General features: G+C 35.4%; 1 long non-coding RNA gene across 1 annotated transcript in view; it reads right to left on the bottom strand.

The window, feature by feature from the left end:
• Nucleotides 1–4,431: 4,431 nt before the first annotated feature.
• Nucleotides 4,432–27,877, bottom strand: part of LOC143647973 (uncharacterized) — an 82,174-nt gene continuing 58,728 nt past the window's right edge. The window contains exons 3-5 of the long non-coding RNA XR_013158293.1: nt 26,413–26,510; nt 6,344–6,380; nt 4,432–4,529 (exon numbers count right to left, since the gene is read on the bottom strand). This is a non-coding gene — a long non-coding RNA (uncharacterized LOC143647973). The remainder of the gene's footprint in view (nt 4,530–6,343; nt 6,381–26,412; nt 26,511–27,877) is intronic.

The following is a 27,877-nucleotide window of genomic DNA, read 5'->3' as shown; positions in this document are numbered from 1 at the left end:
AAACTAGTATCAAACATGCTCTGCTGCTAAATCTTCCACTAGCTGTGCCATTTTCCTCAAAAACATTCTATTTTTTAATTTTTTCATTAAAATCTTAAGAATCATGACTAGAAGATTTAAACAACAGGAATTTCTTATTTCACCATTTGGGAGGCTAGAAGTTCAAATTCAAGGTGTCAACAGAACCATTCTTTCCCTGAAGTCTACAGCAGTCTAGTGATGGTTTGCTGGAAATTCATAATCTCTGCCTCCATCACATGGCTCTCTCTCTCTCCAACTTCCTGTGTTCAAATTGCTCTGCTTATAAGGACTCCAGTTATATTGGATTAAGATCCATCCTATTCAGTTTGGTCTCACCGTAAATAATAGATTCAATTACCATCGGGTTCACATCCATAGGGGCTAAAATGTTAAGATTTTATATAACAAATAACTTTGTTGGGAACATGATTTAATTCATTGCACACAGTGAGTTCTATAAAGCTTTTGGTAATACCTCTGGTTTATTCTATTCCAAATAACATGTGTCTTTCCCTCAATTCTTACATGGAACAATCTTTTTTTTCAATTATACAATTTAGACATGTATGAAATGAATGGCAAGTTCCTGACAATTATATTTCTTACCATCATGTAGCCATGCACATAACAGCATCTTCTCCTTTCTCTTCCAGGTTCCATTGACTTCCAGCTTCTGGCTGCTCCACCATGGCTTCTTTACCTGACCTTTACTGTGCTTGTAAAGGACTCCAGTAATCCAAATTAAAGCCCAGCTTTATTCAGTTAGGCTAACCTAACTGAAGTAACATCTTGAAGAGATTCTATTTACAGTGGATCCACAACTACAGGACCAGAGATTTGACCTGAACATTCCATTTGGGGAGACATAATTCAATCCCTAACATTCAGGAAAATCTGACCAGCATTAATTAGTTACTTCATCCATCTGTTTATTCCAGAATATTGATGGAGCATCTACCTTGTGCCAGAAACTCACTTAAGTGCTGTACAGCAGGGAACAAGTTCCTTGCCTTCATGAAATTTACTTCTTACTGGGGATTGACCAGCAATGTACAGTGAACAGAGAATGAACAAGATAACCTTACATGGAAAAAAGTGCTATGGGGAAAATAAAATGGGTAATGTGAAAGACAGTCAATAGACGACCTATTTTAGAGTGGGTAGCCAAGGGAGAACTAAACAAGTAGGCAGCACTTGGGCTCATTGACGAGATAAAGCCAGGTATAGCAGGATCCAGAGCAAAGCAGTATAAGCAGAAGAAAGAGCTAGTATAAAGGTGCTTACCTTGATACTTTGACTTGTGTGATAAAAGGAAAGGGAAGCAGTGTGGCTGACACAAAGTAGGTAATGCAGACGGTGTTGGCATTAAATTTGGAGATGCAGGCAGAGCTCAGATTAGATCTGCCCATAAAAGCCGTGGAAGGGAGTTAGACTTTATTTTAAGAGTAATGAAAAGCCTCTGCCAGTACAAGGTATTCCACTGACATTTCTGCTGTCATATTTCTTTCTCCTGACCCCATGACCTGAAAGCTTTCTCCCTATCTATTACTCTCCTTCAAATCAAAACTAAATATAGATCCCCAAAATAAACACAGAAAAACAGATATTAAAGCATGCTCCTTTATAATTCTTGAGCCTTCTTCACCGATTATAGATAACTAAGACCTATTCCTGAAAATTCTTAATCTGGTCCTTTCATCATTTCATGGAAAGTTACTCTAGATATTTAATCAAGACTGACATGGAATCAAATTTCATGTCATCCCAATTCTCTTGCTTAAGAAATAAAACAGTATAATAATGAAGAAAAACAAAGTAATCTAAACTCTTCCCAGTAATCTTTGAAAATCTTCTTATTTTAAAAATCTCTGAAATGCAGAAATACCCAGAGTAAAAACTTGGAAGCGCCTTTACCCTTGTTCCCTACTATTTGAACTCTTTTCTCTAATGTAACCACTATCAGTTTGCACATCCTTCTAGACTTTGTTTTATGCATTAATATATACAAACATGAAAATAAATGCATTTATGTTCTATATACAAATTTCCATGTATACAACTTGCAAGTAACAACTTGCAAGTTGCCTTGATTTTATTTGAAATGTATCTTTAAAGTTGCTTGAAATGTTATGAATATGTGTAGAATCTCCTCTTCTTTTTTAATGGTTGCATAAGCATCAATTATATGAATTTACCATTGTTTATTTGACCATTTTTTATTGATAGACATTTAGCTTTTCCATTTCTGTTTTTTCTTTTAGAAATAATGCCTAATGAACAAATGCTAAAAGACATGTGAAAGATTAGTATAGAGGTACAAGGGTAGTTTAGTGGTAGAATTCTCGCCTGAAATGTGGGAGACCCAGGTTTAATTCCCAGCCCATGGACTTTCCAAAAACAAACAAGCAAACAACAGACAGAAAACCAACCAAACAAAAGAAAATACATTCAACAAATGGCGCTGCAATAATGGGATACTCACATGGAAAAAGAATGAAATGTGACCCCTGCCATACAACACACATAAATAATATAATATAATGATTAATATAAATATTAGTAATATATAAAGTTACCATCCACAAAGTATTAATAATATCAAGAACCCACTAAGAAAATATATATACAAAAGGGATGTGTAAATGATATAAATAAGTAATTTGCCAAAAAGTAAATAAATAAGAGATATTCGACCTCATCAAGAGCTACAAAAGATGAGTGATAAAAATGAGATATGTTTATACCCTCAGATTAGGACAAAAAGACTTAATTATAATAAATAATGATGATAAAGGTTTTAGGAGCATTTAACCCATTATTGATTGACGTGTTAGAGGAACCTTCATCCATGTCTAAATATGCATATATACATAAAGAGTAAATTCCCTGCTTATTATCCTCCCCTATTTTTTCTGTTTAGAGTTTCCAACAGTATCCTCAGCTTGCTTTGGATAGACTGTCACAGTGATCAGTCCTACCATACTCCCTCCGCTCACTAAGAATGCCATCACTTTAAAAACACTCTGAAGTATAAAAAACTGATGCTCCTTAAAAGGGTAGGAAAGTATTTTTGTTTTCTTTTCCAAGATTATAAGGTGGAGTTTATAATAAGTTATTGGAATTGCATAGAAGAAGACAACAAAAAGCGAACTTCAGAGAGTGGTGAGAAATGTTTTCAAGCAAGAGTTTTCTAGCTGTTATGTGATTAAGTGAGCACATTCAGAATTGGGAAGTGAAATGGGAAAAGGCTGCTTTTGATTTTTTTCTAAATGCTTGTCTTTTACAATGAATGACAAAAAAAAAAAAAAAAATACATATTCTGCCTGAGAGGAAAATTCACATAGGAAAGGATTTAGATTCACCCTATATATTTTTGTTGTTTTCCAGACCAAAATAATGAAGTACTCTATACTGTTATTAAATGCAGTATCAGAAATTACCACCCCACCCCCTTTCCATGCATTTAAATTTAAGAAATTTCACACTTGAGATTGTAACTGAGAAGTTAGGATTTAGGGGGTGATCATAATTACTGAATTATTATATAGATACGCTTTTTTTTACTTTCTGCTGTATTAAAGTAGACAAAGGGAATATCTAAAATCTCTGAACTATAACTCAACTCTCTTGATCTCTGATAATGATTGTATAGCCTTTATCTTGTGCCCTTGTGATTGTAAAAACCTTTGGCAGATGTTCACTCATGTCTCCTGAACATGTTTTTTAACTTTAGAATCTTATGATCACTAAAGACAGCCCCTAGAATTTATTGATGAATGGCTTTGGGTCTGCCTAGAATGAACCCACCTCAGTTCCAAAGTTATCTTAATAACAGAACCTGGATCGAACTAAAATGGGCCCATGTGACATGTTCAGTGGCTTAAACTTTAACCTAAAAGTGACCTATACCTCATTATAATATCAAAGATCACACTCGTCACCAAATAAAGGCCACTTTTTTTCTTATCTATTTCTATTACAAAGCATGTAATCAATCTGCACATGCTGAATAATTAGTTGACCTCTAACTTCTGTCATCTCCAACCATTGTGCTCATTATTCTAAAACCTGCCCATCTTTTGATACTCTAAAACTACCTGCAGTTTTATAGTATTACTCTTTTACAGAATTACTGCAGTCCAGGGAGACAGGGTCTTAGGCTGATAGGCTGTCTGATATCTTGCCTCATGCTGAGAGAGAGAGAGAGAGAGAGAGAGAGAGAGAGAGAGAGAGAGAGAGAGAATGAGAGAGAGAGAGAAAGAGAGAGGGAGAGGTTTATGTGACCACGGACTAAGTAAACTTTAATGACCAATAAAGGGATCAACGCAAAGACTAAAAACAAAAAACAAAAAACCCAGTATTTTTTATTGCAAGTAAAAATGTCACAGCAATATTTTCTGGATTATCTCCATTTTATTAAAAAATATTTTTTTAATGTGTTTTTAAATAGATGTTACAAATTAAATTTTCCTTCGAGTTTCTTGACAATTAGTACCTGGTATTTTGCCCTGTCAAAAATTAAAAGTTAAAAATGTCATCCTCTGAGGGTTAAATTATGTTTTTAAACAATAAAAATGTTGCCCTAGTTCTTACCTCACAAAACCATTATTTTCATCGTTAAAGACACCAAAATACAAGTACATATTTTCCTCCTAAAGAGAATAAATGTATCCAAGCTTCCTCCAGTTTTTCTCTCTTTAAAGATACATAGCTTGGTGCTAGTTAATGTAGAGTTGTTGGCAAAATTATGTGAAGCTCCATAATTAGAATTAATGAAATTTGCTAAGTGGAATATACTTTAACAGAAGTTAAATTATAGAAAATTCAACCTGAAAATTGAGGTTTTTTTCACCCCAGCTTTCAAACATAGCTAACAGGCTAAGATCCAAGTCTGTAGCTTAGAATAAGCTTTTATTTTTTACTTTTTTTTATCAGAAATACTGCTTTACCATGCTTCCTAATAAAATTTTTATAAAAGAAAGTTGAGACAGTGTCCTGTCATGAAACTCTCCTATGCTATATAAAAGTGCGGTGAAAACTTTTTCCATTTTCTCTCTCTTAGGAAAATAGAACCTTTCTGTGGGGTCATTTAAAACTGTATGTCAGTTTTGGTTATAGATTTACTTTCTTTTAATTAAATTATATTAATGACAGTCAATTTCAGCTCTACAAAACTATAAAAAAGATGTTCGATAAAGACCTGATATGCTTTGTTAATTAATTTCCTGCGATAAAGCTTACAAATGGAGTTATGGTATGCTGAATCTGCATAATAGGCCATCCTTTCATCAAAACCCTGCAACTGTTTACAACAATCTGTGTTATGTTCACTGGTTTTCTACTATTAACATTTTAAAATTTAGCCATAAATAATAGTGACAACATATATTCTACATACTGAGGTAGAACAAATTAGAATTCTATCCCTAAATAATAACTAGACTGGTCACAAAATTATATCTAATTTAGTCATTAAATAAGTACTATGATAGATTGTGATTTCAACATTAAAAGTAACTTATCTGCTTTTTAAATTATGCAATAGAATGCTACTATAGGCTTGAATTAGAAACAGGTAAACCAAAATCAGTGATAGGATATGTTTCCTTAAAATGGAAGTGAAATTGGCCAAGAGGTTGTGTTCTGAGAATATAAACTCAAAGTCGGGAATGTGGGTCTTTTTGTCCTAGGCTAATGCTTCAATGTTCTATGAGCTAATTTTTCATGTCAAGAGTGAAAAATATTAAAGGAAATTGAGGGCTGCCAAAAAAAAAGGGTTTCTGATTGCCCATTCAGGATAATAGTTACTGTGTGATATATTAAGAGGGAAAAAATCTTTAGCTTAAATATGAACACTCATGCCAATACTTAAATGAGAATACATCAAATTAAGCTTCTCATTTCTTTGAGAAATGGCCTAGAGCATATCTAAGGTTAAATTACAGGAAAGAGCTCTAAAGATGTGTGAGCACTAACATTATTTTTTGTCATAGAGCTATCTAATAAAACTGATTATACAATAGAGTATTTTTCATTGCGATGACATTAAAAAAAATCTTTGTTACTAACTATATCATCATTAATAAGTTAGGGTGTTTAATTTAGACCATCTGAAGATGAGATGGATCAGGATTAAGACATGGCTTTTCTAGGGTACATAATCCTTTCATTCTACTGTCTGGACCCTAAAAAAGACATGTTTTCCCCATATACAAAATATATTCATTCCATCACAATATCAGAAATCCTTAAACCATTTCAGTAACAATACAAATACAAAACAAGATTAAAACCAGTGCAAAGTCTCATCACAGTTACTTACAGGCATGGTCTGTCTCAATTCTCTTCTGGTTCTGGACCTGTAAAACACAGAAAAAGTTATTTGCTGCCAACACACAAAGGAGGAACAGTCATAGGATACATAAACCTATTTCCATAGGGAGAAGTCGGAAGGAATACAAGGGTCACTAGACCTCAGCAGTTTCGAAAACCTGCAGGGCAAACTCCATTAGATTTTAATGTCTGAGGGTGGGGCTTTAGAAAACAGCAATTCCACCCTTTCCAGTGGCCAACCTCTCTCTGAATGCAACCTTGGGGGACATTGGAGAGACACCTTTTTCTTGGTTTCATCCTCTCCAAACATTGGAGCTGTATCCAAGCTCTCTGCCATCTCCCACTGTCAACCCCTCCATGTGGTGGCAGCCTGGCTCGCCCCAATCGCCAAGGAATGTGCTTCACCTTCTCCAAGGCTTGGGGTGCCATGGCTCTTCCACTGCAATGAGGTATAAGACCCATCCTCTGCCTTCAGGGAAAACTCACCCTTTCCACGTGTTTGGGGGGGGGGGGTCTGCTCTCTTGGCCTGAGGTTTCTCAACTTCAGACCTCAGCCTCCATGGTTCTGCCTATGAATATTTTACCTTCACTTTTTCCCTTTTCTGAGCCCTCAAGTCAAGACTGGCAGCAGTTCCATTTATAAAGGTCCCACAGCACTCTTTGTGGCTTTCTATATAGTAAGCAAAGAGTGTGCCCATCAGACAGCAGGATTTCCACAAATCCTTCCTGGATAACTCCATTTCCAATCGTGGCCTTTTCTGATATGGCTGACTGGTTCCATATTTGGTTAAATGCTCAGGCGGAGCACTATTCTCTGGGGTCTCACTTCCTGGAAACCCAGAATTTTCTAGAATATCAACTTCTGGTTTCTTTGTACCCAAGAGTTCAGTCTTCAGCTTATGTCTTTCCTGTCATATTTCACTATAAACTGCAAGGAGAAAGCAGGCTGAACTTTCTACATTTAATTTGAAAATCTCTTCTGCTAAATATTCAAGTTCATGGTTTTTAAAATCAGCATTCCAGTCAGAGTCACTAGCCAATTTTGCCAAATTAGTTGCCATTTTAAAATAAGGAACAACTTCCTTCCAGTTTGCAATAACACATGCCTCATTTTTGTCTAGAGCCTTGTCAGAGGTATCTTTAGAGCCCAAATTTCTATCAACAAAGTCTCTTCAAAGCATTCTAGGCCTTCTCTATCAAGCTCCTCACAACTCCTCCAAAAATTTCCCCGTATCCATTTAAAAAGCCATTCCAACATGTTTGGTATTTGCAAACTGCAGCAGTACCCCACTTCTTTAGTACCAAAATCCGTTCTAGTTTGCTCGCTACTGGAATGCAATATACCAGAAACAGAATGGCTTTTAAAAGGGGAAGTTTATTACATTGTAAGTTTACAGTTTTAAGGCTGTGAAAATGTCCCAACTAAAGCAAGTCTATAAAAATGTCCGATCTAAGGCATTAACAAGCCTTTGCTCAAGAAAGGCTGATGAAGTTCAGGGTTTCTCTCTCAACTAGAAAGGCATATGGTGAACATGGCGATGTCTATTAACTTTCTCTCCAGGCTTCTTGTCTCATGAAGCTCCCCCAGGGGTGTTTTCCTTCTTCATCTCCAAAGGTCTCTGGCTGCATGTGCTCTTGTGATTCTCGTGGATCTGCTGGTCTTTCTGAAAAAAATATTTACTCTTTTAAAGCATTCCAGTAAACTAATCAAGACCCAACCAGAATGGGTGGAATCACATCTCCATCTAATCAAAGGCTAATACGACAATTGGGCAAGTTACATCTCTGTGGAGATAATCTAATCAAGTTTCCAACAAATAACACTGAATAGGGGAGGATCGGGATTAAAACATGGCTTTTCTAGGGCACATAATCCTTTTAAGCCAGCACACTGACTGTATTATCATTAATAAGTTAGCATGCTTCAATTTAGACTGTGTGAATAATATGTAAATTTCCATTAGAAAAATGTAATAGGAACACTCACTATAAAATATTAGTGGTTCTGTTCTCTCAGGAGACCTGGTCCTATCAAATGTGGGTCTTTACAAATGAGAACCCAAGTTTACCTGCCTTCAGGCATTTTTCTATGTGGCATGCTACTGTACTCTCAAATACTTTCAAACTTTCATCATTAAGTTCTTCTCAGTTAAACCGATATGTGGAAGCGTGACACCTGAGAGCATACCCTTGGGAGTGATTCCATTATTAGAATATCTTTGTGAAAACACTTAAAACTTGGTCCTAAAAGGAATTAAATAAAAAAAAAAAAGAGGACAGCAGAAAAGTGTTTTATGTTGTGATCCCTAGGTGTAGATCATTTCAAAAAATGGATTTGTCTTTGCGCTAGTCTGCTTCTTTTATGACCCCAGAAAAGATCATGTTGTTTAATACATCTTTGTGGAGGTAGACCTATTGTGTATGGGACATTTGGGTTAGGCTATTTCCATTGAGATGTGACCTAACCATTTCAAGGTGAGTCTTGATCCTTTATTGGAGTCATTTGTGAAAAGGATGAAGGACAGTAAAAGCCCAGAGAGCTTAGAGAAAAACAGCCTGCGAGAAAGAAGCAAGGACCCACAGGAGCTGAGGGAGAGAGCCATTGAAACCAGAACCCAGGAGAGAGGGACCAGTAGATGTCAACACATGCTTCCCATATGACAGAACCCAGATGCCAGCAGCCTTTCCTCAAAGAAGGTATCTTCTTCCTGAAAATTTGGACATTTTCATGGCCTTAGAACTATAAATTTGTAACCTAATAAGTACCCATTGAAAAAGCCAACCCATTTCTGGTATATTGCATTCCAGCAGCTTCAGCAAACTGAAACAGTTCTCTTCCTAGAATCTCTTCTCTAGTATCCAAATTGTAGAAAGCTTCATTCAAGGATAGTCAGTTTAATCCAATATAAAATTAATGAGCAGCTACACCATGCTGAATTATTCTTGAAACCAAGTTGAGAGTGAATTTGAAGGGAAAACTTGGAAATAAAGGGAGTAATTGATAGACAATAATTTAGGTGAGATATGATGAGCACAAGAAATAAAAATGAAGTAGTTGAGACAGAGAGAAGAAAAACTTATAATGGACATTTTGATCATGTAATAGAGGCAGAAATCAGAGTGTCCTGGATTGAGAATTTAATACTTTTTTAAGTGACTAAACAACAAGAGTGAATGTGATCAACTCAAGTTTCAAAAATTTTTCTTTGTAGAAAAAAAAAAGACCTTCCTTTGTGATACATGGAAGCTCAAATAGTTAAAAGTTGACAGAGATCTCATGATTCCAGCCCAGTAATCTTTCCACTGCATTACCTGCCTCTTCCCCTGCCTATACAAGGAAAATAACTTTGAAGGAGAAAGGAGAGTTAATATATCCAATTACGGGAATGGCTTCTGTTACAACCAAATAATACTTCTGTAATAAAAGGTGTAAGTGACTATGCTATTTGATTTGGTGTTTTCATTCTCAGCAAGAGGTTTCCATTTAATCATGTGTTGGTCTATTTGTTTGCTATTAGATATTCATTTCTGAATTCACAATTACTTCTTGGCCAGGTCATCTGCATGCTATCTTTTTTATCATCACTCAGTTTCCATCCTGTCTTGTGGCTCCACGTTAGCCAAATTCTTAGGCATTCCACCATTGCCTTTTGTAGGAAAAAAAAACAACTATGTATTTTATTTTCTTCTTTTTACACTTACTACCTTGTGTTAACTGCTCATTTTTAATTAACAAATATTTATGAATGGCCTGGGTGGTAGCTTTTAGGGATTTTCACAAATATTCTTGAATGCCTCTTCTTTTAGATGTTGTTGGAATGCACTAACCTGTCTATTTTGAAGTTAGGTGCTGTTTTGTTATTTGAATGTAAGCCTACTGATCATATCATTTCTAGGATGACACTTTAAGAATCAGACAACAATTTCCCACACTCTTCTTTCTGCCACAGTGATCCTGAAAGCAATGTGCAAAGATGGAGGCTAATTCAGCCTAGGTCCCTACCTGTGTATATGAGCAGAAGTCCTGCCCCTAAATTCCTAACCAGGGTAACTGAGTAAGCAACAAACCTAAGAATCCAGAGTTATTTGTTACTTCATTTTAGCCTGATTTATACTGAAATGGGTACACTGAAGTGCAATGCTCACATAACAAAATCTGAAATATGTGATGTTGCTTATAGTGGTCAATTGGCAGGAAATTAGAAAACTTATTGAAAGGGGGAAAAAAAGAAGACATATTTTGAAATGACAAACTATTTGATGAAGCTATTTGCCTGTTGTAACTTAGTAGATCAGGTTTCTAATAAACTAGAAAAGATCAGAAAACATAATATCTGCATTTCACAAAGTACTGAAAGATAGCATGCAGAGATAAACATCTAGAAACAGACTGAGCATGGCACCTGGAGGTCACTGGAAATCTCCAGATTGATTCTGCACAGTCAACTACAGATTGATCTACAGAAGAACATTTTAAAGTTTTTGAAAGAATTGTTTTGCCAAAAGAACCGACACCCTGGATTAAACAATACTGTGCCAATTACAATTTATAAGTTAAAGAGAACCTTTGGTCCCCAGCCAACTAATGGCAGGGATTGGACTGAAAAATAACTCAGGGCCTAAGATGGACACATTCCCCAATGACTACTTCAGTTAAGATTAGGAAAGTAATTGAAAGGGAAAAATTTCCTCAGGTGGCAGAGCAAAGTACTGTGTAGAACACTGAAGGAAGTACAGCCAGGAAATGGGATCAGTGTTTACGCAAGGTATTCTCCAATATGAGTAAGGGACCCCTCACAATGCTAACCCCTCAGGAGTTCAGAATAGCTACCGCCACTGTCTGCACTATGTCCCCCTTTCTTCTACTTTCTGAATGAGAATGTTTGCTTTGGTGTCTCTATCATTGGTGTCTAGAAAAGTACAGTCTTACTAAGTTGTTCAACCTATCTGCCTACTCTGTACCTCTCCCACAATACTGAAAATCAATGGGAAAATAAATGTCTGATTGTTCTACTTTTAAATTCAAAACTATGACTGTCAGTAGAACTCACCAATGCCTGTAAATCCTGCTATTTTTCCCTAGCATTTCCAATTCCCCACACTGCTGCACAAATCATTATTCCATAGCTTCTCCACTCACCCCAAACATGTCATAGCTTCTCCAACTCCTTCTTGCCGGCTGATGAGAAAATAAACTAAAACAGAGGGAATTTCTCCATCTTCTCATTAGGAAATCTAATTGAACAACATTTTATGCAGTCTTCCTCTATTTTATCACTGATAAATTGTCCTTGCTCTTATCAAAGGCCAATATATTCCACTGTGCAAATACCTCTCTCTCCTGTGTCAAAAATTTCTCCCCTTCTACTGGCACATTCCTATAAGCCTTTAAATGTCATCTAGTATCTCTCTTCCCCACTGCCACATTTTTTTTTTTTGGTTGCCGTTGATAGTAAATCTTTTGATGTTTTGTCTATAATCCGTCTCCTTCTCCATTTCAACTTCTTGTCTCAGCACTACATATTCATGTGTTCAGTTCCCTACTCTATCAAGACTGCCCATGTTGAGGTATAATGAACTCCGTGTTGCAAATTCTAGTGGTCATTCTTCTGCTTTTTCTTGGTTGAAATGTCAATATCAACAGACAGTTTGCCATTACTTCTTCCTTAAAACTTTTCTTTTGGCCTCTGTGATGTCACACTGCTCAGACTTTCTCCTACCTCATTACACTCCTCTCCGTCTTCTTATGCACAATTATGTTTGTCTATTTCATCATGAAATCCTGGAGAACCTCTGACTTCAGTCTTGGGCTTCCTTCTCTATTTCTATACTCGTACTATGTGAAATCGTCTAATCTTAGCTTAAATAACATCAATATGCCAGTAGATCCTTAATCTATTTCCTTAATGCAGACCCTACCTGCAATCTCCAGAATGATCCATTCACCTGCCCAATTGTTATGTATTTATAAGAATCATCTCAACCGAATGTTGACAAATATAAAAACTCAGTTTCTTTCCTAACCAAATCTGTTTTTCTCTCAGCTTTCCCTAACTCAGTAAAACCACCAACCAGGTGGTTCTTTGGACAAAAACCTAAGAATTTACCTGGAATCCTTGCTTTTCTTCCCCTGTACATCCAATAAAAAGCAAGACTTATGGAATCACTGTACAAAGAAAACATATGTTAGACCCATCTATGTCTCCTTGACTTCATCATTCTGACCCTAACCCAAGCCACCACCATCTTTTTTCCTGGTCCATTAAAATAGGCTCTTAATTTTGCTTAATAATCCCCCTTGTTAGGTTCTCATTACACTCAGTATTGGATCTAAATGCCTTACTTGGGCTTGAAGATCCCTCTCTAAACTTCTCTCTACCTTTGTCTGTAATCCTAATTCTTTTCTTTGCTCACTGTGCTCCAGCCTTGTTTTTGTTTTGCTCCCCTGTGTCTCTGATTTAACATGCTTTTATTTTCTTCAGGGCTCTGCAACAGATGTTCCTTCTGCAGGGAACGATCTCCTGCCTGCCTTCCTTCTCATCATTTTTCAATTCTTTACTGAAATGTCAATTACTCGGAGAGGTGTTCTCAGAAGACCCTAACATGGCCTATGTACTCTATCACATGAACTTGTTTTCAACATATTTTTCTTCACTATATAGCCTATATATACCTCTTTCATTTGTTTCATTGTCTTTGATCTGACTCCCACATTTGACTGTAAGCTCCAAGAAGGCAAATATCTTCTCTCTTGTTCACCACAATGTTTTCAGTGCCTACACAGTTTGTATTTTATTTTAAGCGTGCATTTCTTGATACATACATAACCTTCAGTCATTTGGTGCCTTATTCTTCCTTGGTCCTTAGTTATTTCACAATTATGTGATTTTATTTGTGCTACTGACTCTCTCCTAGACATCTATCTTGCCCCTTTGTAAGACAGAAAAACTCCACCTCTGCCAACTACTGCTCATCTCTTGCATGAAAATGCTTTCACTGAATATGATATAGAATCATCATAATAAGAATATCTTATTTCCAGTCATTTTCCAATCTTATTCCTAGGTTTCATTTATGAGGCAAATGAGAGAGAAAAGTTAAGAAGGGAAAAGGAAGAAGGAGTGTGTGGAGAAAACAACTTACAAAGAAGCTCAGGGAAGAAGACTAGAAGAATTTGAGAAAAAATATTAAAATGAATTTGTTTTAAATAAGGTATTACTGCCTTTTATTTATAATACTTTGTCAGTGTTTTTGAATGTAGCACTCATTAATCTCTTTTATCTCCATAAAGTCAAGGAATTTTTAAAAATATGTTCAATTTTGTTTTCATGAGTAAAATATTTAAGTGTATGAAAGTGCTAAATCACAAAAGCTCATAAACAATTTACTTAAATATGATTGTTTACAAACTATTATATCAGCAAGAAAACTATATGCATGCCATATATCTTTAATTTCCTAGAATATAGATATTTACCCAAGTCTGTTTTGACATCAGGAAAATGTTTGCAATTGTATAGTTAGTCTTTTTTAAAGTCTTATTTATATTTTTTCCATCTACACAGTAAGCAATGTAACAGAGTAGGACTTTATATAGTTCCGTTGTAAAGATGTATTTAATCTAAAAGTAGCTTTAGGATGCATATTTTGGGTTAAATGAACTGGTCTCCTTGTCTTTATGTCTGAAGCAAACTGCTCACATTAGCCTTGTGGGTAATGTAAAGACATTACAACAACCATCAAATTAGCCTTAGGAATACTTATTTGGAAAAATAAATTGTTAAATGCTCTATTTTTGCCAACTGTACAGATAAGCATCAGTTTATTTCCTCATGGAGCATCTGTCCTTTTCAAATCTCTTTTGGTTCCTTGACCAACTCAGAGACCTCTTGGCCCAGAGCCTCGGCAGACAGCTGTGTTTATAGGTGTTGTTGACAAAAGCAGACTCAACTGGTGCACTGGGACAGAGGCAAACTTGTTATATGGAGAGAATAAGACATGGTTAGTACTAAGGAATTTCATTAACCTTTCTTTCTCTTCGTTAGTTTTTCTTCCTGGAATACATATCAGAAAATAAGTTGCCTTAACCTTTTAAAGGTGATTATTTAGAAAGTACTTTCGAAGTGTTTTCTTTTTAAATTTTGGAATAATGATATTGAAAAAAAATGTTAATGCCAAGTGAAAGGAACTGAATATAAAAGGATCACAAATTGAATTCCAAAAAGAAGTAGAAAGAGTAAGATGAAATCAAGGTGAGATATCAAATAAATTACTTGGCTATAGAAAAGAAACACTGTAATATTTGTCAGCTAAAGGGATGATATAGAGAAAGGGAAGAGTTTTATATAATTAATTATAATGGATAAACATAAGAAAATGAAGGTTCAAATGAGATTCTTATATTTTATCAATGGATTAGTGACAATTTTCACAGATTAAGGAAAAAATAAATTAAATATCAAAATTGAACATTTGAAAAATGAACATAAATCCTATAGTTGGGCTAAAAATGGGAATGGGATGATATAATTTTGGACATAGTAGATCAAACTCAAATTGAGGTTGGAATGTAAGGAGAGTAAGAAAGAGAGTTAAGATGAAAATGGGATTTAAAAATGGTCTTCAAAGAAAGTTGTAGGTTATTTTGATGCACAGTTGATGAGAGTGTAAATTGGTACATTTTTGGGAAGATAATTTGGAAAGAGGTACTTAGAGATGTAAAACTGAACACTGCCCACTTAGCAAAAAATAAAATCATTAAAAATATTTTCACAAAGTAATTTTCACCCCAACACAATATTTTCCTCTAAAGATGACAACGATGACTAGCAGTGGTGATTCATGTGGAGTTTTGAAAATATCACAAAGCTTTCTGGCTGTCCAAGAGGGATGCAGAGAAAAATAAACATTCTTTAAAAAAAATTTTCCCTTTTACTGCAATGCATCTTACTACAGAATGTACTTCATCTTTCCCAGACAAAACAGAGAGTTAAAAGAAGAGTTAGGTTGACACTTGTTATTGGGATGAATAAACAGGCATGCCTCCTCTCTCTCATCCTTCTTAACTCTATTTTCTTTTAATTTTACTGTCCCTTCACCCACTCTGAATTGATTGGTTTTAACCATAATTAGACTGAATTGCTGTAAAAATATGTCCAGATATCTCCCAGGCTTTCTCTACTCAGTCCCCAGAAAGGCGCTAAGACAATGCATTGGCCATTACATTGCTGGATAAAAAATTGACATGGTAATATTTGAGAAGAAATAAATTCCTAAATGTTAATGCCACCCTGAATTTAGAATTCACTTTATATTGTTTCCTTCTGTCTCCTCTATCAAAATCATAATATAACAAGAATTCTCTATTTTAATCTCTACCAAATATATTTCTCATTATAAAGCAAAAATATTATGGAATAAAAGTAATTTATAGGAATGTTATAGAGGAGAGAATACTTAAATTAAGCCTTTAAGAAATAGAAATTTTACATTCAGAGCAATTGTATGTATATTGGGGAAAAAGAAAAAAGCATACTAGAGAGACAAATTTTCTAGAAAAGAGAGCACATATATGTTTATTTCAAAATATTAATTAGTGATTAAAACAACAATAAATATTTATTGAGCAATAACTAAGTGATAGGAACTACAATGGGAAGAAATGCTTTTTTTGGATTGAACAGGCATGGAAGGCCAAGTTACATAATACCTGGAAGCTTGTATTAGAAATTAGAACTTAAATAAATAGGCAGAATGAATCCTTTGAAAATTCCTGAGAAATAGAAAAAAATAAAAAGTGTTACATTTGATATTATGATCACAGCCCACGAACTACTGCCCATAAACCTAATCTGGCCCACTTAAGATAAAAAATATAACATACTTTTTTTATTTGTATGCTGTATGGAAGGGCCACATTTCATTCTTTTTTTTAATGTGAGCATCATGTTACTGCAGCACCATTTGTTTGTTTTGCTTGTTTGTTTTTTGGATAAGTACAGGGACTGGGAATTGAACCTGGTTCTTCCACATGACAGGCGAGGATTCTATCACTAAACTACCCCTGCACCCCCTACATACATTTTTAAATGGTTGAAAGAAGTTAAAATAATAATAATATGTCATGGCATGTGAACTATATGAAGTTTAAATTTCAGTGTCCCATAAATATTATTTTGGAACACAGTATTCTGGTTTGAAAGTATTGAGTACTCCAGAAAAGCCATGTCCTTTAATCCTGATTCAATACTTTAAGGTGGAAACCTTTTGATTAGATCACTTCCATGGAGATGTAGCACTCACAGTTGTAGGTGTGACTTTTTGATAAGATTATCTCCGTGAAGATGTGACGTACTTCAATTGTCAATGTGGACTTTTGGTTAGATGGAGATGTAACTCCACCTATTCAAGGTGGGTCTTAATTTGTTTACCGGTGTCTTTTAAAAGAAGAAACATTTTGGAGAGAGCTCAGAGCTAATGAAGACACTTGGAGAACAGTTGTTTCAGAGCCAACAAAGTCAATACAAGACCCAGATGTTTGGAGATGCAGGGCTCAGCAGATGTCACCATGTGCCTTCTCATGAGATGTTAAGCAAGTCAAAACCCAGATTTGTGTCCCAGAGGAACTAAATGAAGGCCCATAGATGCCAAGCGAGTAACCCCCATAGGAAAGAGAGGCTGAAAGCAATGAAGACCAGGAGCTATGGATCAACAGATGCCAGCATGTGCCTTCCCAGCTGATGGAGATGTTCCAGAAAGTATCAGCTTTTCTTGAGTGAAGGTAACTTCTTATTGGTGCCTTAGTTAATACGTTTTCTTGGAACTAGAGCTGTGAGCTTGTAACATTAAATTTCTTCTTTAGAAGTTGTTCCACTTCTAGTATATTGCTTTCTTCAGAGCATTAACAAACTAACGTAACAGTCATACTCATTCACTCCTGTGCTGGCTATGGTGCTCTTAGGCTACAAAACCAAAGTTAGTAGTTGTGGTTAGAGGTGTTTGCCAATAAGTAGGACCAATTTTTCCCTCCACTTAAATTAAGAAATAATTTTAAAATATGGCCTTAAAAATATGACTCTATTAGCAGATAAAGTTATTATTAAATAATAAGTTTTATATTTGTGGACTAGTGGGCCTCCTAATAGTGAATCTCATTTTAAGATTTACTCATGAAGTCAAAGAAGTATTAAGCAACTATATGCTCCCTGTTCAGTTTCTTAATGCTGCCGGTATGCAATATATGAGGAATGAATTAGCTCTTACAAAGGGGATTTATCAGTTTACACATTTATAGTTTCAAGGCCGTGAAATTGTCCAAATTAATGCATCAATAAGAGTATACCTTCATTCTAGGAAGGTCAATCACTTTTGGGGTTTTCTCTGTCATGTGTGAAGGCCATGGCAATGTCTGCAGATACTTTGTTCCCAGGTTTCATTGTTTTCAGCTCCTGGTTCCAGTGGCCTCCTCTCTGAGCTTCTGTCCCTTAGTTAGCTTCTCTGGGGGCAAACTGTGGATTTTATCTCCTAATTTAGCGTCTCCAAATATCTGTGTCTGGATTTCATTTCTCTGCTCTCTGTGCCAGTTTTGAGCTCTCTCTCAACATGAGCTCTTTTAAGGATTCCAGTAGATTAATTAAGGTCCACCTTGAATGGGCGGGTTCAAATCTCCATCTAATCAAATGGTCACACAATTTGGGTGTGTCATACCATACAATTGGGTGGGTCATACCTCCATGGAAACAACTAATCAAAAGCTCCCACCCTAATCACAAGATTGGATTAGGATTAAGAGAACATGGTTTTTCTGGGATACATAACAGTTTCAAAACAGCACATTCCCAATGGCGGCAGACCCCTTTTACTGTATGGCACAGAACAGACAGGATACATTTCCCAAGAGGCATTTGTCTCCCAAAATGGAAGAAATGTAGAAGAGGAAAAAAAAGCTCATTACGCCCAGTTTAAGGAACTGAAACACTCATCAATCAGATAAGTAAATCCTGTTCTCCAGTGGAAGAATAATCATGGGACAGAGAGAAACCATGCATTTCTCTAAAACTACAAAAGAAATGTTACACCCAAACTACCTCCCAACTTTTATTATCTTTCCTTCTGGCCTCAAACATAAGCCAGCTGTCAAATGCAGCTATGTCTATCCACTAGAGGGAAGGAATCAGCACACATACTCTTGCCCCCACCTTCCTAGATACTATCAACTAATCCTTTATAACTTCTCTTGGGATCACCGGTAGGGATTCTTCATCTTTAGAAGAACCTAAAATGTCTCAGAAGAGTACATTAATAAAATTAACGCTAAATGCTCTCTGTACTCCAAATGTTTACATTCAACCCCCAAATAATTTTACATCCTAAATGTCTTTCACTATGTCATCCATCATAGCCTAGCTGAGTTTTTATAAGCCATGAAATTAAAGACACCATTACAGTAATAAAATGCATCAATAAATTTCAATAACAGATTACCAATGATAAAAAAGGTATATTAAATTAGCATACAAACTCCACCCTCTTGTTAACAAATTCCCAGGGAGTTCTTAAATTCTGAAATTCAAGTTAAAATCTAAAGAAATTAAAGTGCCTGTTGTTCACACTCCCAGAATCAATACTCCTTACCCTTCCAGAATACTTTCTTCCTAACTCCATATTTCAGCTATTATTGCCATTCACTCCAAAGTGGTCTCTTACACCAGAAACTGGGCATGAGCTCCATCATCTTTTACCCCCCCCCATATGAACGTGATTGCCAAGTCCTACTAATTCTATCTTTAAATCACTCTTACATGGGTTCTGTCCCCCGAGTTCAGTTGAATCACCTGGGGCAAATGTTTGCCATTGCTCATGCAGACTACATAAAAGCTTATAGGTCTCTCTGTCAGCAGTTTCTCTCTCTTCCCATCCTCCACACTAGAAAAGAATTAAACTTTATGCCACTTGTATACCTATATCTACTTACATAGAAAGATCTTCTAAGTATGTGGTTAAGTGGAAAAAGAAAATAATATTTGTGTAAAAACAAAGCATGGGTCCTTTTATAAGCAATAAAAAAGGTACAGTCTATATGTATATGTATCCATATAAATTGATAGATGAATGCTGTAAGCATTTGGAAATACAAAATATTCAATGGTGGTTATCTCTCGGGAAGAAAGGAAGATTAACTTAAGATGGGTAATTGTGAAGGTGGAAGTCATATTTTATTTCCCGTAATTCTGCATATTATTCTTTTACTAATATAGACTATCAATATATATTATTTGTGTTATTAGAAAAATACCAATGTCTTGAAAAATATAAAGCAACAAAAGTATATTAAAAACCTGGCATCTCTGTGAAACTATGTAAAACTCTAGACCCAGAAGTACTTGGTGAACTTTCCATTACTCTGGATATGAGGGGAAACTTCTTGATAGAAATGATAGCAATGGAGAAAGGAAAGCGATAGCAAACAAAAAAGAGCAAAGCCAAAACACATTTGAATGCAGAAACATCCAAATCTGCCACCTATCTTAGCAGAGGAATCAAAGGTAACTTCAAAGTTTCCATCTTGATAGGAGTGGTAATTTACAACTGACGTGGGTGGATTATATATGAAGGTGACACGTCTTCAGGGGATATTTTTATCTCCATTACGACTGGCTGAGTTTGAGATGATAAGAGAATCAGATAGAGATATGGCATATGCAGTTATAGATGCAGCCTTAACAGTAAACTCTAAGATGGAAGTCAGAGATTTGATTATTTTGAGTAGAAATGTAATGATTAGATCCATGAGTCCTTGAATGGAAGGAGCAGAATGTAAAAGACTGAACACAAACTTCTAAAAAGATTCAAAGAAAACAACTGAAAGGTATCAATGACTATAAAATTATAAAGAATGCAGAATGCACAGTCAGAGAATTCAAAGGAACAAAGTGTTCCAAGAAGTGATGGGAGATCAGCAGTCTCAAATTTTACAGCAATATCAAGGGTGGGTGAGTAAAAGAAAAGTTCTCTGAATTTGACAATAATTATTGGTAACCTTAGAAAGAGCAGTTTTATAAATATTTCAATGTTAATGTTCCCTTTTAGAAAAAAAGAATGTACATTAAAATGGGCTATAATGTATGAGCAAATACCCTGAACCACATTAAACATATATTCTGTGAGAGGATGTGAATATGGGTAAATGATACGCACAGACAGTAGACTGAAACACAAATAGCTATCAAGCATATGAAGAGATCCTCAAGCTCATTTGTAATCAGAGAAATGTAAATTAAAGTAAAAATAATTTACCACTTTATAACCATCTGATTGGTAGAAACTAAAAAGTTGAATAGTGGCAATATTAGTTGGGATGTGGAGAAACCAGACTAGTTTAATGTTGCTTAGGAGCACTCGAGCAGTTCTTATTCAGATTAAAACTGCATAAAGCCCACAACCCAGTATTATTATTGGATATGAAACCCAGGAATATTCTCCCATGACTAGGAAGGGACACTGATGAGGATGTTAACAGTCAGGGCAGATTAGGTTATGCCGACATAATAAACAACCTCCAACCCCTTACTTAAGACAACAAAGATTTGGTTTCTGTTCGCACTGCAAGACCATCACAGGTTGGTAGGCCAAGTCTGCCCATTGCTTTCCTTCTGGCTGATCCCATCACCACCACCTTGAACACCATTCCACCACTGTGCAGAGGGAAAGATACAAGCTCTGGAGGGTTTCAAGTCAGCCATTAAATGGTCCAAGACGGAAGTGATACATATCACATCTGCCCACATGTATTGGCTAGAATTACATGTAACAAGAGCTTAAAAAGTACAATTCTCCCACAGATTGTACTTTTTAAATACAATCCCATATGCGCAGATATGATGAGAACCAGAAATAGCAGCAAACAGCCCCAAAAGCTTCCAAAAGAATAATCAGTGCAGTATTGTGGTAGCAGATATGTAGTCAGCTTAGGTGTTCCTTACAAGGGGAATTTGGGAGAAATGAAATATCATGGATGTTTGCTTTACATTGTTCAGCAATTAGAAGCAAAGAACTAGAGTATATACAGAAAAATGGATAAATATTAAAAATAATTGTTGAGTGAAAAAAGGAGTGAGATGGGTTTTGTTTTTCTTTTTAAGCACAATAGCAGGTACATACATTAAAAATGTGTACTCACACCAAACAGCCATATAAGGATATATCTAAATTCAAGGATGTATACTCATCACATATAAGTTAGCTAACCATAAGGAAGGGAAAGGAGATTGGGCATAGGAAAAGGGGGAAGAAGGTGATAAAATAAATAAATGAAACCAATGATAATAGTTGCCATAAATGGAGGAATATGATTAATTCAGCTGTTCACTTGAGGTTACACACACACACACACACAAATAAGTCATTTAAATACAATTGATTCATGATAAAACTAGAGACTGTATCTAAAAGGGACTAGTCAAAAACCAGTAAGGAAGTCGGCACTCTTTGTATAAAGTACCTACCTTCGTTTGCCAGAGCTGCTATGACAAATACCACACAATTGGTTGGCTTAAACAACAAGCATTTATTGTCTCACAGTTTTGAAGGCTTGAAGTCCCAAATCAAGATGTGTACAAGCCTTGGGGAGGCCACAGTGGCTCAGCAGGCAAGAATGCTCGCCTGTGATGCCAGAGGACCCGGGTTTGATTCCCGGTGCCTGCCCATGTAAAAAAAAAAAAAAAAAAAGAACAAAAAAAATTTAAAAAAAAAGATGTGTACAAGTCCATACTTTCTTCTGAAGTCAGGAGCATATTGATAATGGCTGTCTTCTGACATCTAGTGATGTCCTTAGTGTCCTCCTCTGGCTTTCTCTGACTTCTAGTTTCACTGCTCTGAATTTCAAAGCTTCCAGTCATCTGTCCTCATTCAGTTTGGCCACATCTAAATAGGAACTTTGAACATCCAATTCACAAATGAGCCCACATCTTAAATGAAAACATCTTTAAAGGGCCCTATTTACAAGTGGGCAGAGGAACATGGATTAACATTTGAACATGGTTTTTGTGACATGTGTCAATCCCCATAGTACAATTTACCTATAGGAATGAGGCAATATTTTGAGAATTAAAGGAAAAATGCAGAATATTTTAGAAGTCGATACAGAAAGCTGTGGTTGTGCTAAAATGGATGCATTGAGTATTGCTAGTTGATAAGAGAAAGAAAAAGAATCACAAAAGGAGCAAATCAATCTGTATAGACTAAATTTGTACCTATTTGGTAACATTTGGAGACACAGAATTACAGGAGAGGAAAATGTCAAGAATGCTAGCTTAGTAATTACTACCCTCAGTTTTTACAGAAGTTATACTTGCTAATATAGACAGATGAGAAAGCTCAACATACATCATGCATGTTCCTTATTATTTTCCATATAAGGCAGTCTCTCTATAGTAGTGTGGCAGTAACTTCTACTTTTAAGTCCCATTTTTGTTTACTGCTGAGCCTTCTTGGATTTATGATGTTTCTCCTCAAAATAAGTCACACTCCCAGTGCTTTGATTCTTGCCAGCATGGCCCATATGCTTCTCGTTCCTCCAAGAAATAAACAATAATGTGGTGATGTTTGATGAGTTTCAGTCTGAACTCAGTATAGAAATGCCCACTTTATCAGCACCTGATGCACACTTGTCACTGTTCCCAATTTCCTGTCCTCCCACACACCAACCAGTAAAACAGAAAAACTGCCTAAGAATCTTGTTTTCCCTTCTCTTCCTCCTGTCACACGCCTAAGTCAAAAGCTGCAGTCAGCATGGATAACAAGTTGAGCGACTGCCAGAAATTCCAATCATACCTTTAGAAAGCTTATTGATAAAGATCACGTCTTGTGTTAAATTACTTTTATATAATATTTTGCTATTTTAAAGAAATGCTTTTGCATTTGTGTGTAGGATCTTCTTGAATTTCCTGGTCAAATGGAAGAAAGTTAAAATTAGTGAGTCAACAAAATTGCAGCGTTGAAAAAGTTGGAAGTGATTTCTGTGGTTAGTCAAAGTTTCACTGTTCTCTTCTGGGGAAACATGACCTCTATTTTATAGATCCAGTACTTGATATCACATTGGAAATGCATTCAGACAAAATAGTAATGGGAGGAGAAAGGGCAAAAGGACAGAGTTGAAACCATGGGCTTCTTTTAAAATTGCTCAATATTTATTTGAATTTTTAATAGCTCCACATTGTACTATTTTCAAATAAAGGAGTTGAATTAATCCTACTTTTCATACTTATCAAAATTTATTTTATTTGGTTTGCTTCTATTCAGAACTCAAAGAAATATTGACATCAGAAAATATGCTATTAGCTAGAGATGCATATGGCTTACAGAGAAGATCATAACAAATAAATATTGAATTTTGCTGAAGTAAAGATCAAGGTAAAAATTGATCAATATTTTTTTCATTTCAACAAAATCTTAATATTACCAGCATCAAAATTCAATTAGTCTGTTTCCTCACTCTCAACTGGAGAGTCTATGCAGAATTACAGCCTCCCCTGGAGAAGTGAGAAAACCCTGGATTTTCTTGTCTCCCTCTTCTGCCATCTGCCTGCCTCCATGTATACACAATTCTGTTCAGCTTCCTAGGCAAGGAATTAAATGACTAGGAAGCAAAAGAGCCTTTTCCTTATTCCCTATTTCAAATTAGAATAATTTTAAAAAAAAGAAAAATAAGTAAAACAGGGACAGAGTACAAAGAGAACTTTTTTTAGTACCTATATAATAAATAGTAAAAAAGTTGGTCATGTTCCCACATAGTCCATGCAAATCCTACAGAATTATAAACAAAACTTCATGCACCCTGCTGTCTCAGAAAACTTTTAAGACTAAACAATATAGAAGCTGATAAATTTTCCCAATATGTTTAATTTTTGAACCTTTAAATTACATATGATTTTTTAAATATACATTTGAGATACGGATTGAGCCTTTCTCCCATTTGATGATCACCTTAACAATAAAAATAACTTTAACATGATCTTTACTTTTCTTTCTTAAAAATTACATCTATAAATTTGCTTGAATTTACCAGAAAAAAGACTTCAAATATACACACAAACACCCATAACCTAAATCGTGGGCATTCCTATGAAAAAGTTGCAATGCTCTATGACACAAAATGTGTTTTCCCTTCCTTATCATTCTCCTTACAATCTATTTTGGAAAATAAAATCAAACTCTTGGTTTTGAAGATGTACACTGTGAGGCTGCTATTTCCAGTATATTAACACGAGGCATAAATCAAATCACGAAATTCTAGAGGTGGAAGTTTCCTTATATACTACATAATTCCATTTTATTAATTGGAATAATTAATATTTTGTGACTGAAATATTATTAATTTCATTTTATCAATAAGGAATTTGCTCTGAATGGTTGCAACAGAGAAGGTGACAGAGCTGAAAATACAAAAACGGTTTCTGCTTTGTAGGTTATAAAAAGAAGGTCTCCAGCTAGTAGCTTGCATACATTTTCAAACATGCGATTGAACTTTGAGAATGCAATATTACAATTAAAGTAGGCTTTTGAAAAAAGTGGGGAGATTTTAACAGAAGAGGATGAAGAAGAAATGGGAACAGTTACTAAAAACGCAATTGGAATTAATCTCCTCCAAATAGAAAATCCATGTTCCTATTTTAATATTCTCCAATGCTATTTCTTGATCTCTGTCTCCATATTTGCCCTAGACTGCTGCTGGACTAAACTTTTACTAAAATTTACCTTCCCTCTCTTCATCTTCTCTTTATTTTCCTGCCTTTGCCAAAGGATTTGAAATGATTGACACAACTGAGGCTACCATTAACCCCGGGCAGTCTTTGCTAATATGTAGGAAACAATGGAAATTCCCTGCTTGGTGTTTATCTTGGCTGGAGGAGGCTATAAACACAAAACTGCTGTGAAGGAATTGAGTTCAAACCACACACACTTCTGAACTACCTTGCAAGCTCAGTCTAGTTCTAATAAGAAACAACACCCAAAATTAAACCCATAAATTTGATACACATTGAAAAGAGCATACACAGAGATCTTTCTTGGCACAGCAGATAGCAAAGCTAGTTGCTGATTCATGTGAGTTAGTCTTAACACTCCCATTCATAAAATTCTGCACTTTGGAATATGACACCACTTTCTGATCCTTCAGACAGCTAATTTTTCTCTGCTTGCTTGCCATTTTGCCTATTAGAATTCTTAGGAAATCATCAGATACATGATGCATTAATTCATATAAAGGCACCATTTACCTAATGTATTTTCCATATGCCAGTCTATTTTTACAGACATTTAATTTTTAATATCAACTATTGAACCCATTTTATAGAGGATGGAACTAAGACAAAGGAATGTTAAGATACTTGCCTAAAGTCACATCACTGGTAAATGTGGAGGAGCTGGAATCTGAAACCAGGTTTACCTGACAGTATCTCCATATTGATGCCTTTTTCACTGTTTCTCAAGCCAAGCTCTGATCGGATCTCCATACTCAGGTAATAAACGCGCACTTGAGCATCTCTGTTTGGGTGTCTGCAGGAATCTCATAATGATTGAAGCTCTGAATACTAAAGTCTCTCTGCAATCCTCATTTCTACCATATTAGTAAATGTTACCAACAACCGCTTAGCTGCTCAAGTCAGAATCCTGGAAGCCCATCTAAGAATTTTATTCTTCTTTTAATCTCACCAAGTATATTGCAGTTAACCAGCAAGTCTGATCAGAATATATATCCCATATCTAATCTCTCCACTTCTCTCTTTCCCCAGATACTTGCTTCCACTTTCTTTATTAGAAGCAATTTTTGACAAAACAGTTCAAAAAGTACAAATCAACTGATACCACTTTTCTGCTTAAATGGTTTACCATTCTTCTTAGATATGCAAATTCTTTGATTTAGCCCTTAAGACTGCCTGATCTGGCTCCGGCCTTCATCACAAACACCCTTCTCTCTAATTATGCTATAGTTGTGTTGACATCTGTTTTGATTCATTGAATATCTCAAATTTTTTCCCACCTCTGGGTGTTTGCACATACCTCTTTCATGGATCTTCACAGTCCTTTAAAATTTCTTCTTCTCATTTCTCAAGCCTGAACACCAACATCATCTTTTAAGAGAGGTTCTCCATGAAGTGCTACATAAAGAAAGTAGTGCAAATTGTTTCACTTAACAAAAATTACACAATTTGATTTCCTTAACTTTTTCTATGTATTACATGTTTGCTATTTCTCTCTCTTTAACTTGAAATTAAGTTTTATATAGTCAAACCTCATCTGTCTTGGTCATGGACTTAATAATGTGTAGCATAGCACCTGGAACATAATAGTCATTCAGTAAAGTTACTGATAAAATAAGTAGAAAACCCTCAGTCTTTCATGAGCTGTATTGTTGTCTCAGATGGGATTGAAGACTTAAGAAGTTGTTCATCTCAGTGAGCAACTTAACTTTAACTTATGAGCTTATTTTTGTTCATCTCTAGATTTATCAGTCATTTCTGGAAACTCTCACAAGGGTAGAGAATGATAGTTAATTATTTGTATCATGATTTACCTACAATCTATGAAAAGGTTTGTTAGCTGTGATCCCAAAGCATAAAACTATCTTCAGTAAAATACATTTTTGTTTATAAAGAATGGTGGGTGATAAATAAATAGGTAGATAGATATACCTTAGATATAGGTATAGATAAATGATAGATATGGATAAATAGATATATAGATACAGATATAGATAAGATATATAAAAAGATAGAAAGGAAGGAAGAAAAATTAGAAAGATGGAAGAACAACCTTATAAAGAACTTGGGAATGACGTAATAAAGTATGTGAACTAAACAAGGGCCTGAAACCATGACCTTAATTCTAAACTAATACTTTTTCTAATTTGTTTTCATAAGGCAATTGGTATGATTATCTTCTTCTGTTTATTTTTAAAATCTTCACCTTTTCTTATTCCCATTAAGTGAAAATAGCATTGCACCAACCTTAAATTCTCTTTTGGAACAAGCCTGAGTTTAGAACATCCACCCATATGACAATAAGTTGATGACTTTATAGAGGACAACATTGAATTTAGTTTTTCAATAATGGATTATTTTATTGAGTGAATCATCTATAGGACACCTGTAACCTAGAGTTATATTAATGAACAAGATACATTCTACTCAGGAAATGTTCTTGATCTGTGATGTGTGGGGTAGATGTTCAAGTATTAGCAGATAAATTACATACAATATGGTATTGCTGCTGGTAAAAAAAAAAAGCCCGTGATGACTCTGCTTAAAGATTTGTCACAATACATGCATTATCTATCTGCAGTTCCTTATCTCCTGCTGGGAACTGTCCTTCTCACTTCTCACTTAATAACTTCTTAGGGATATACTTAACCTGAATTGATTAGGTAATTGATCTAAGCTAGGACAGAGTACCCAATCCCCTGAACCCAGTTGATTCTTCCAAGGTATCTAACTGATCTAAGCCAGGTAGCCCTGCAAAGCAAAGC

The sequence above is a fragment of the Tamandua tetradactyla genome, chromosome 10, assembly GCF_023851605.1.
Source record: "Tamandua tetradactyla isolate mTamTet1 chromosome 10, mTamTet1.pri, whole genome shotgun sequence".
In the NCBI taxonomy this organism is placed as follows: Eukaryota; Metazoa; Chordata; class Mammalia; order Pilosa; family Myrmecophagidae; genus Tamandua; species Tamandua tetradactyla.
This window is presented reverse-complemented; position numbering and strand designations above follow the sequence as displayed.